Below are 12,188 nucleotides of genomic sequence, written 5' to 3' on the forward strand. Positions count from 1 at the left end.
GTCTCCAGCTTCGTGAAAAGTAATCACCTTTCTGCTTAAGAAACCAATTGTTCTGACAATACATTTCGTGTTTTTAAACCACCGATTCAGAAATGGCGTGGGTTTTTGTTTGTTTTTTTTTACCTTCTGAAACTCAATACCAGTTCCTTCTTTTTGGGACTTTTCCTATAATATATATATGTAACACATTTTCCCTCCATACGATCTGTAACTTTCAGATATCTCTGTTTTCACACACCTCTCTGATGCCAAACGAGCAACATCTTTATAACTAATGAAACTGAACATAAATAGAAGAAAAATACACAGCAGTAAAAACACCAGGATGGCTGCATCGTTAAGATACCTTTTTTTTTAGATGAAACCGCCATTTTTCTTAGTTTCAATGACTTTGGCCCTTTCAATATCTTAAGGCTCACTTTCCCAGACCTTTTTGCATTCTTGCTGAAAAGCATTAAATGAGTGAACCGATCAATGCGGTAGCTGGAGACCAAGGACGACTCTTCAGGAGTCGTGCACTTGCAATAGAAAATGCCGTATTTCCTCACTCCAGACGAGCTTACTGTTGCTGCCTCATTTGCCAAACCATGAGTTTATTGATGTGCATCTAAGCTGGCTCCACCTATGGACAGATTTTTATTTATCTGCAGGCCAGGAGCAGAAATACAATGTGGTTGTATTTTAAAGTCAGGGCAAACTAGTCAGCAGAAAAAGTCATTATTTTTTATTAGCAGTTCAGAAATAAATAACAATTATTCAACACCCACTAATCCTCTACTGAGATTGCTATTGATTCCTTGAAATGTGATAAAAATAGAACAGAAATTGTCAGGACCTTCTCCGGCATCGGAAACCATTCTTAAAAGGAAGCTTGAATAGTTTCTTGTATAACATTTTGGCATTATAAAGATCGTTTTTATCTTTTCTAAAATATCTATATAGATAGCTGGAAGATTTCGATGCAAACTCATACTTTCGCACCAAAAAGCTGGATGATATTCACAATTTGCTATCAGATGACTTTTTTCCAATATTTTTGCACCGCTTTCACTGCAGACTGCAGTCATTCCTCTATTTCCAAATGCTACGTGTAGCATCTCTCTGAACTGTATTTTATTTACATGCCAACCGATCAAACTTTAGAAGGCTATCAAGTTAACATAAAAGTGGTTGCCGTGTCTTATTCATTCCTGAAGTTTCTTGAAAGATTGCTTTGGTTACCTGAATGTGCCCGCCGGGAGCCGGAGCTTCCTGCTCAGATGTAGGCATTATCATGCACCCCATGCTGCTCAGGTCCCCTGGAGCCTGCTGCTGGCTGCTGCTGAGGCTGCTGCTCTCACTCCATGTCTCACTGAGGCCATCTGGACTCGGGCAATTCTGCTTCTGATCGCCTCGGTCCAGCTTCTGGGCGTTTTTCTTACCAACGCTCAGGGAATTAAAAGCTATCGTCTTGTTCTCAAAAGCGCCTTCCACGTTACAAAACATAACCACCATACTTTTGTCTGGGTTTCGGGCTGCCAGAGCCCAGTTTAGCAAAGTAATCCTCCTCCTTTTTCTCACTTTTTTTCCTTTCTGCCATGTCCTGGGCTAGCCCTCTCTAATTCCAGAGCCGCAGAGGCGTGCGATGGAAACAGTGCTGGGATCTGTCAAAGGAAGGGGCTTTGACTTCTCTCTCTCCATGTCACAGAATCCTCCTTGGTTGTTCGTAGGCAAGTGACGCCTTTCGAGTCCCTAGACTCCAGCCTAAAAACACAACGAGGCGGGGGTGTGGTGCTGTTCATGAGTTGTGGTGCTGAAGTCCCGAATCCTAGAACTTCCAGCTACACCCTACAATAACTGTGACAATGAAACACATTACTTACACTCAGGCCAATGCAATATCCTGCACTGAGCCTAGCGCACAGGTTAACGAGCATTTAGTCATGCGTTTTGGATGTGCTAGGCTAACACCGGATGCAATAAGGGGATTAACACATCCAAAATGCTTATCCAAACCAAAGTGTAGCTAATAGGGATGTGAATCGTATGATCGATTGTATTAACGATAGATTTTGGCTGGGGGGGAGGGAAATCTGATCGTCATGTATTTTTTTTTTTTTTTTTAAATCGTAAAAAATCGGGGGAGGGCGGGAAAACCAGCACACCAAAACAACCCTAAAACCCACCCCCGACCCCCCCCCCCCAAAATGTTTTAAATTACCTGGGGTCCAGTGGGGGGGGGGGGGGGGTCCCGGCGCGATCTCCCACGATCTCCCGCTCTCGGGCCACGGCTGCGTTAATAGAAATGGCGCCGGTGGCCCTTTGCCCTTACCATATGACAGGGCAAAGGTAGCGCCGGCGCCATTTTGGTTCCGGTCACCCAACGTCATGAATGCAGGAGATCTCTCCCGGACCCCTGATGGACCCCCAGGGACTTTTGGCCAGCTTGGGGGGGCACCCTGACCCCCACAAGACTTGCCAAAAGTCCAGCGGGGGTCCGGGAGCGACCTCCTGCACTCGCGCCGTATTGCCAATATTCAAAATGGCGCCGGCACTACTTTTGCCCTCACTATGTCATATGGACCTCCGCTTTCTTTCTTCTTTCTTTCCTGATTTGAATTTTTAAAAAAGTAAAAAGAAAAGTAGAGAGAAGAAGAGGGGGAAGGAGAAAAGAAGAGGAAAGCAGGCAGAAAAGAGTCCTGCTGCCACGAAGAAAGGTCAGCCATCTTCAAAACACGTTGGAGCGGGGTAGATAGCAGAGAGGTTCCTGATCCAGTGAGTGATGGGATTCAAATGGGGCTTGAGGGGGAGTTTTTCCCACACATAGGGAGAGGACTGTCTGATGGAGCATAGTCGGCATAATCGATCGGAGGGCCAGCGGTACCGGTCGCAGACTTCCAAAGCAGGGGAAGGGCAGGGCTCAGAAGGGGGCAAGCTGGCGCAAGACAGACCACATGACGCAGGAGAGGGACAGATAAGAGGGACCCATGCCATTCTAGCCTACCAACGAAGTCAACCCATGAGAGACTGTCGGCACACCGGTCATAGCAATCCCGCAAGGGCAGGAGCAGCCACAGCCACAAGCAGAGTGGGAATCCCCTCCAGATCCAGCACAGCCTGTTATGCCCTGATGGGAGGATGCCACATCGCCAGCAAGTGGGTACACTCTAACCTTCCCTCAGCTTCAGGTCCCCTGGCATGGCCCCCCTTCCAGCACGACTTCCCCCATGGAGCTAGTTTCTCTTCTGGAGTAGGACTTCCAAGTGCATGGCTGTGCGGGCCAGGAGTGTTGAGATCCCGGGCCGAGGGGTTCCCGGCCGGGATCTCCTACCAGGCCAGACAGGTCCCTCGATGGCGGCCGCGGTGCTTCTCTCCCCACATCCGTGAAGCAGCGGCGGGGAGAGCGCAGCAGGACCCGCTCCCTTAAAGGGGCCGAGGTGGGAAAGTTGGGTCGGCCCCGGAGGTGATGTCAGACGCTCGGGGAGATTTAAATCTCTCCCTGGGAAAAGCTCTTTGCCTTTGTAACAAGGTTCTTCTGGTGCTGTTGGTGTCTTGGAGGAGTTGACCCACCCCTCAATGTACCGTTCCAGTTACAATATATTATCCTCAAGGATCGCTCACCACACTGGCCCTAATCGACTCAGGCTCAGGAGGAGACTTTATTTTGGCTGAGCTGGTCCACCAGCTACAACTACCGATACTTCATCGTGAGTCTCCATTATACATCTCCTTAATCCAGGGGGAGAATCTTCCAGGGCAAGTCACCACCTGCACCGCTCCAATAACTCTCCAGATGAGGATCCTCCATCAGGAGGAGATATCCTTCTTCATTTTGGAAAAGGCAGTCCACCCGGTAGTGTTGGGCCTCCCCTGGCTACAAAAGCATGCGCCCATTATTGACTGGAGAACTCTTCAAATTACTGCTTGGGGACCAGGATGTTTTACTACCTGTTTAAAGCAGAGATCACAGCCCAGAATTCAACTAGCCACTTCTAAGCTGCTACCACCATCCCAATATGCAGATTTTTCGGATGTATTTTCTAAGAAAGAGGCAGAGATACTCCTAGCTCATCGCACTTTTGACCATGCCATTAATCTGCTTCCGAATACTTGTCCACCTAGGGGCCGGGTGTATCCATTATCTGGGCCTGAATCTTTAGGTATGTCCCAGTACATTAAAGAAAATCTGGAATGAGGATTTATTCGACCTTCGTCATCTCCGGCAGGAGCAGGGTTCTTTGTTCCCAAGAAAGACGGATCATTAAGACCATGTATTGACTACCGTGGACTTAATGCGATAACTCGCAAGGACCGATATCCTCTCCCACTGATTTTGGAATTACTAGATCGCCTTCATGGAGCTAGAATATTCACCAAGCTGGACTTACGGGGGGGCATACAATCTGGTGTGGATTAAACCTGGAGACAAATGGAAGACAGCATTTAATACGCGAGACGGACATTATGAATATCTGGAATGCCATTTATTTATTTATTTATTTATTTATTTAACGTTTCTTTTATACCGATGACCGTTCGCACATCGCATCGGTTTACAGTGAACACAAAACCATTGGGCGGGGCCCTTACATAAAACAGATAATATACTGAACTAGGAAACATATAATTGAAATTAGGGGGGAGCCCTTACATCAAAACTATTTACATTAAAACTATATACAGAAATTAGTGCACAGTACCAAATCGACAAGCATAGAGGTGGTCAAATCAGGAAATCCGAGTAAGGGTAAGGGTCGGAGGGGGAGTTATGTAATAGGGGGTGTGATGGAGTAAGCTTGTTGGAAGAGCCAGGTTTTAAGTTTCTTTTTGAAAGCGGGGGTATAGGTCTCAGTGCGAATATCATGGGGCATAGAGTTCCATAACGTGGGGCCGGCCAGAGAAAAGGCTCTATTAATAGTGGAGGAAAGCTTAAAGGATTTAATAGTTTGGGCTTGGAGTGTTCCTTGGAGTGCTGGGCGTGTAGGTCTCTTGGAGGTACGGGGTATGAGGGGGGGGTTGAGCCAGTTGAGGTTGGAGTTTAACAGACTTTTGTGTATGATTGAGAGAGTTTTATAAAGAATTCGTGACTGTATAGGGAGCCAGTGTAGTTCCATAAGTGCGGGGGTGATGTGATCTCTTTTCTTTGTATTTGACAGGATGCGAGCGGCGGCATTTTGTAGAAGTTGGAGTGGTCTAGTGTGAATTGCGGGAATGCCAAGTAAGAGCGCATTACAGTAGTCAATCTTTGAAAAGATAATAGCTTGAAGGACTGTACGGAAATCATTGAAATGTAGCATGGGTCTGAGCTTCTTTATAGTTTGAAGTTTAAAGTAACAGTCCTTTATAATGGATTTGATGAATGGTTTGAAAGAGAGGTGATTATCAATAATAACTCCTAGGTTGCGAGTGTGAGGTGGGAAGTTAGTAGCAGAGTAGGCAGGGGGGATGACCGGGAGTGGCTGCTTATTCGATATGACTAAAAGCTCAGTTTTGTTGGAGTTAAGCGCTAGGTGCATGTCCTTTAGGAGCTGGATGATAGAGGAAAGACAGGATTCCCAGCTGTGTAGAGCCGTTTGGATGGTGTCCGAGAAGGGGAAAATGATTTGTACATCATCAGCATATATAAAATGCTTGATGTGTAGATTAGTGAGGAGCGTAGTAAGGGGGAGCATGTAAATGTTAAATAAGGTAGATGAGAGTGAGGAACCTTGGGGAACACCTTGGGGGAGACTGATGGGGTCAGATTCATTATTGTTCATAGTGACAGTGAAAGTACGATTTTGGAGATATGATTGAATCCAATCAATGGCCTTGCCAGTGACACCAATCTTTCTGAGTATGCTGAGGAGGACATCATGATTAACTGTGTCAAACGCAGCTGAGATGTCAAGTAATGCAATAAGATAGGATGATCCTGAGTCAGTTCCTTTGATAAGGGTATCGTGTAAGGAGAGGAGCAAAGTTTCTGTACTTAAGTGCTTCCTGAAACCATATTGGGTTGGAGGGAAGATGTTATTTTGTTCCAGGTGATCAGATAGGCGTGTGTTCACGAGCTTTTCAAGCACTTTAGCTAGAAGGGGTAGGTTGGACACTGGTCTGTAATTAGAGAGGGTGGTGGGGTCAAGGTTGGCTTTTTTGAGGAGTGGTTTCACTATGGCTTGTTTCAGAGCATTGGGGACAATGCCATGTTCTAGGGAACAGTTAAGAATATTTGAGAGGGGTTTGGCGATCACATTGTGTATAGAAAGTAGGAGTTTAGAGGGGATAGTTTCAGAGGGGTGAGTGGAAGGTTTCATTTTCTTAAGTATGTTTTCTACTTCCAGGGAAGATGAGGACTCAAAAGAGTAAAGGGAGCTATGGGAGTTGATGGTGGGAAGAGAGATATTGAGGTTGTTGTGTGAAAATTGTGCTGTGATGGACGATACTTTGTTTTTGAAAAATTGCGCTAATTCATTACAGCGGTTTGTGGAGGGTGTAGCTGATTGTTGTGTGTGTATGGGAGAAGTAAGATTAGCGACCATAGAGAAAAGAGCCTTGGGGTTGTATTGCAGCCCATTTATTTTATTGGCGTAGTATTTTCGTTTTGAGTGTTGAATAGCGTTTCTATAATCATGCATACGTTGATAGTAGAGAGTTTTAGTTGCGGGGGATTGGAGTTTGCGCCATGACCTTTCCGTGGCTCTGAGTTGGATTTTGAGATTTCTAAGGAAAGGAGTGTACCAGGGTTTCCTATTCTTTCTGTAAGGGTTGATTGTTTTTGTTATCAGGGGGCAGTGCACATTGGCAATGCTGCGTGTGCAGTTCACCCATGAGGATAATGCGTTATCTGGTGAGGATAGATCAATTTGTTTGTCTAAGTCAGAGCATGCTAATGCAATGGTTTCTACATCGCATGCCTTACGGAATCTAAGGGAAATAGGCTGTCTGGGCGTGGATAGAGGGCTTTGAGGGAGCGATAGTTTGGTCTCGATCAATGAGTGATCAGACCAGGGTACAGATGTACATAGGGGGGGACTGTTCACACTGATGGGCGAGTTTATAAAAATCAAGTCAAGGGTGTGGCCAGCCTTGTGTGTAGGGGAGTTTACTATCTGTTGGAAGCCCATAGCTTCGAGCGAGGCCAAGAAGGCTTCACAGGCCGGTGACTGTGGTGAGGTATCTACGTGTAAATTGAAATCTCCTAGGAGGACTGTTGGTAGGTCTGGCGAAAGTGAGTTTGTGAGGAATTCAATCAGAGGAGATGAATCTTTCTCTAGAAGACCAGGGGGTGTGTATATAAGACAGAGTTGGAGTAGTTTAGATTTGAAATATCCAATTTCGTATTGATGGGGGATGTCACATCTATGAGACACTAGTTGGAGGTCCTTTTTTATAGCCAGAAGTAGGCCGCCTCCTCTCTTCTTCTTCCTCGGGATTGAGAAAATATCATAAGTATCTGTGGGTAACTGGTTGATAAGGGGAGTGTCATGTTGTTTGAACCAGGTTTCAGTGATTGCGCATATTTCGGGATTAGAATCAGAGAGAATGTCATGTAGAAGATGGGTTTTCTTTTGAAGAGATTGTGCGTTAAAGAGGATGATAGAAATGAGAGATAGGCTGATGGCTTGAGTGCGAGTGATGGTGCATATAGGTATGAGTCTTCTGTTTTTGTGATTGTTGTTATGGTTTGGGGTTTGCTGCATGGATGTAGTTTGCTGCATGGATGTAGTGGGACTGTAAGGGTAGAATACTGTTTGATATGCTACAGCACAATGCTCGATGAAAGGAGGCATTGTGGCCTAAAAGTGTAAGGCTAGTAGAAGGGGTAGAGGAATACAATGATGGAGGCAGAGACAGGGTAAGAAGGGTACAGGAATGGCAGAAATACAGAATAGCATTCAGGGTCCAACAACGATACATATATAGGTATGAGTATCGTTACGTGAGCACCGGCAACAGTAAGGCACCAATAACATACAGAGTACACAATCAATCTTGTTAGAGAGACAACCAGGCTAGCGCAGGGAAATATATGCTGTTATCCTGAATACTGAAGGGGGAGGGAGGAGAGGATCAGCGGGAAATATGGAGCGGGAATTTAGCCAAGAGGGGAGGTCTGATCTAGACAGGTATATACTTCAATACTTCTTACACTCTGACTGCTTAGAGGCGTCACCAGTATTTTGGGCTGGTCATCTGGGAGATAGCTTGTTGGTTCCAGTACAGTAGAGATGCAGACACAAAGTAGTTGTAGACCGGTTGAAGCCGTTTGGGCACACTTATATATCATATGTTCTTCTGGGCTGCCTGAAGGTGCTGCTCGAAGGGGCGCTCAAAGGGGCAGGCCCCTTTGTCGCGCTCCTTAGGCGCGCGACGCACGGCGCGCGACGCCGGAGCTGGAGTGATTTTAAAGTCCCTCTGGGGCCTTCCCTATTGGCTGGAGGTAGGTGCTTGTAGGCGGGCCCTGCTTGCCGGTCTGGGCGGGCTGCTCGGCGTCGGGACGGCGCGGTGGGCCGCGTGGTCGTTCGCGGACCCAGCGGGGGGAAGGGGGAATTTAACTGGCCTTACCCCGATGGGTCTGTGGCGCCGATCGCGCAGGCCCTTCCTCGCTTCCGATGCCGTCTGTGCCGCTGAGTCCCGCCGTCGTTGGAGCTGTTCGCGGGGTCGAAGAGGCAGGATCCGGAGCTGGAGGGATTTTAAAGTCCCTCTGGGGCCTTCCCTATTGGCTGGAGGTAGGTGCTTGTAGGCGGGCCCTGCTTGCCGGTCTGGGCGGGCTGCTCGGCGTCGGGACGGCGCGGTGGGCCGCGTGGTCGTTCGCGGACCCAGCGGGGGGAAGGGGGAATTTAACTGGCCTTACCCCGATGGGTCTGTGGCGCCGATCGCGCAGGCCCTTCCTCGCTTCCGATGCCGTCTGTGCCGCTGAGTCCCGCCGTCGCTGGAGCTGTTCGCGGGGCCTTTGTAATGCGCTGGCGGTATTTCAAAATTTAATGAATGAAATATTTCGAGATATGTTGTACCAGGGAGTAATTATCTATCTAGATGATATATTAATCTACTCTAAAACTCTGGCCGCCCATCGCATAAAGGTTCGAGAAGTTCTTCAACGACTACGAGAAAATCGGTTATTTGTAAAACTGGAGAAATGTCTATTTGAAAGACAATCATTACCATTTTTGGGCTATATTATTTCCACCACTGGTTTTCAAATGGACCCTGATAAATTGGATAGCATCCGAGAATGGCCACAACCAGTGGGACTCCGGGCCCTACAACGTTTTTTAGGGTTCGCTAATTTCTACAGGACGTTCATTCCTTGATTTTCTCACCTGGTGGCACCTCTCACGGCCCTGACGAAAAAGGGAGCAGACCCCAGAAATTGGCCTGATGAGGCAGTAAGGGCTTTTGAGGATCTAAGATCCCACGCGACCGTTTATTGTGGAAGTGGATGCTTCTGACGTAGCAGTTGGAGCGGTACTCTGCCAATACTCCAATCAAGGGAAATTGCAATTCTTTAGTCGTTTTGATTTTGTATTAAGGTACCGACCTGCAACAAAGAACATCCGTGCTGACGCCCTGTCCCGGCTGCATGAGACCGACGACACACCTGACTCCCCCAGCTATATTATTGACCCGGCCAGAGTGGTCCTGGCCGTCACTAGGACGGCGCCACCAGGGAAGGTAGTGGTCCCTCTTCACTGTCATCCCAAGGTACTCTCTTGGGCACATGATTCTCTCACGGCGGGCCATCCTGGGAGAGCTGGTACCTTGGAAATACTATCCCGCTACTATTGGTGGCCCAATTGTAACAAGGATGTACGGGCTTATGTCGACTCCTGTCCAAAATGTGCCCAACAGAAACCATTACCTGGTCGACCATGGGGCCTCCTCCAACCCCTACCACCCCCTCAGGAACCTTGGACCCATATCTCCACGGACTTTGTTGTGGACCTTCCTTCTTCCGGCAATCAGGTTATTTGGGTGGTGGTTGACCGATTTTCAAAAATGGTGCACTTTATTCCACTGCCCAAGCTACCATCCGCTCTTGAGTTAGCAAAACTGTTTGCTCTTCATGTGTTCCGCCTTCATGGTCTACCACTCCACATTACATCAGACAGAGGTCCACAATTTACTGCCAAATACTGGGGTGCGTTGTATAAAACATTTGGGGTACAGTTGGACTTCACCACTGCTTTTCACCCACAAGGGAATGGACAGATGGAACACATCAACCGTGGATTGAAGACATTCCTCCGCCTGTTTGTGAATGATCATCAGGACGATTGGTCCTCACTGTTATCCTGGGCTGAATTTTCACACAATTCACACAAGAACTCGGCCACTGGGAATTCTCCCTTCCAGATCGTTTACAGGAAGCAGCCCTGACCTCCTCTTCCTTTGCCAGTTTCGGTTGCCTCTCCGGCGGCCCACCTTTCTGCATCACAACTCCATGAACTTTGGAAGTCTACTAATGCTCAGCTGTTCCGTGCGGCGGCCGCCTCCAAGAGGATGTCGGATAAGCATCGTCGTCCTGCTCCAGTATTTAACACGGGAGACCGTGTTTGGCTGAGTACCCATCACATACGTCTCCGGGTCCCATCTATGAGACTGGCTCCTAAGTTTATTGGACCTTTCTTGGTCAGCAAATGCTTGGGTCCAGTCACTTATCGCTTGCGGCTTCCGACCAGTCTCTGTATTCATAATTCATTCCACGTCTCCTTGCTTAAACCTGTGATCTGCTCTTCGTTCCATGCTGCTCCCTCTCGACCACCCACAGTTGCATCTGAGGATGATCCAATTTATCAGGTACGGGAAGTTCTTGATGTCCGTCGTAACCACAGGCAATGGGAATATCTGATTGCTTGGGAAGGCTTTGGTCCGGAGGAGAACTTGTGGGAACCATCCGTAAACATCTTGGATAAGACCTTACTCCAGAACTTCCATCTTTCACACCCTGGTAAGCCTGGTCCTTCCAGAAGAGGGCGTAAGAGGGGGGGTATTGTTGCGATCCCAGGCCGAGGAGTTCCCGGCCGGGATCTCCTACCAGGCCAGATAGGTCCCTCGATGGCGGCCGCGGATCGCGCGGGCCGCGGCGCGTCTCTCCCCACATCCGTGAAGCAGCGTCGGGGAGAGCGTGGCAGGACCCGCCCCCTTAAAAGGGCCACGGCAGGAAAGTCGGGTCGGCCCCGGAGGTGACGTCAGATGCTCGGGGAGATTTAAACCTCTCCCCGGGAAAAGCTCTTTGCCTTTGCAACAAGGTTCTTCTGGTGCTGTTGGTGTTCTGTTTTGTCTTTGCCTACCTTGACCCTGCCTGGATTGGATTTGCCTTGCCTGCCGCCTGCCCTGACCTTTGCCTGGAACTGGACTTTGCCTTGCCTGCCCTGACCTTGCCTTGAACTGGACTTTGTGTTGCCTGCCGCCTGCCCTGACCTTGCCCAGAACTGCACTTTGCTTTGCCTGCCGCCTGCCCTGACCTTTGCCTGGAACTGGACTTTGCCTTGTCTGCCGCCTGCCTCTACCTTGCCTGGAACTGGACTTTGTCTTGCCTGGCGCCTGTATCGAGTTACTGCTCCACCTTCCGGAAGGGAATTCATCTGGACATCTCCCCGGTGAGTACCCTCCGGACCAAGGGTCCACAACTGATTGAGTTTAGAACAAGGAGGGCATGTGAGTGTGGATATGGACCACATTTTGGGCTGGCTGCCCGGGGGGTGCACCATAAGGATGGGGAAATGCGGAATGCACTGGGGCCAGCTCCTACCTAGGTTACAGGCCGAGAGGGTTTCCACGGCCGCCCCAAACATAATAATTGTGCAACTCGGGGATAAGAATCTGGGGGTTATGTCTTGCATACAATTGTTGCGGCAGGCAAGAAAGGACCTCCTCGAGTTAAGTTTGTAGTTCCCTGGAATACGCATTGTTTGGTCAGACATTATCCCTCATATAAAATTCACCGATCAGAAGCTATGGGGTGTGGATGGGGCATATAAGGGGATGGCAGATACTGCATGAGTGGGCTAACGATGTTTGCGAGGGGTTGTACCAGCGGGACAAGATTCATTTGTCTGACATTGGTTATGACCTATTTAACAATGATTTTCAGGAGGCTGTTGAGGCAGTTTTAATAGACATGGGGACAGCCGCAGCTGACATTGGAATTGGGGGAGCATGAGACAAGTGTAGTCACTGTCTCATGCCTGTGGCGGGCACCCAGGCCAGTTGGGGAGCTATTG

The 12,188-nt window shown here is 48.4% G+C and overlaps 1 long non-coding RNA gene across 3 annotated transcripts in view; it reads left to right on the forward strand.

The window, feature by feature from the left end:
• The window catches only part of LOC115095808, a 93,315-nt gene that overhangs the window by 9,171 nt on the left and 71,956 nt on the right, over positions 1 to 12,188 (forward strand). The window lies entirely within an intron of this gene.

This window comes from Rhinatrema bivittatum, chromosome 7 (genome assembly GCF_901001135.1).
Source record: "Rhinatrema bivittatum chromosome 7, aRhiBiv1.1, whole genome shotgun sequence".
Taxonomy (NCBI): Eukaryota; Metazoa; Chordata; class Amphibia; order Gymnophiona; family Rhinatrematidae; genus Rhinatrema; species Rhinatrema bivittatum.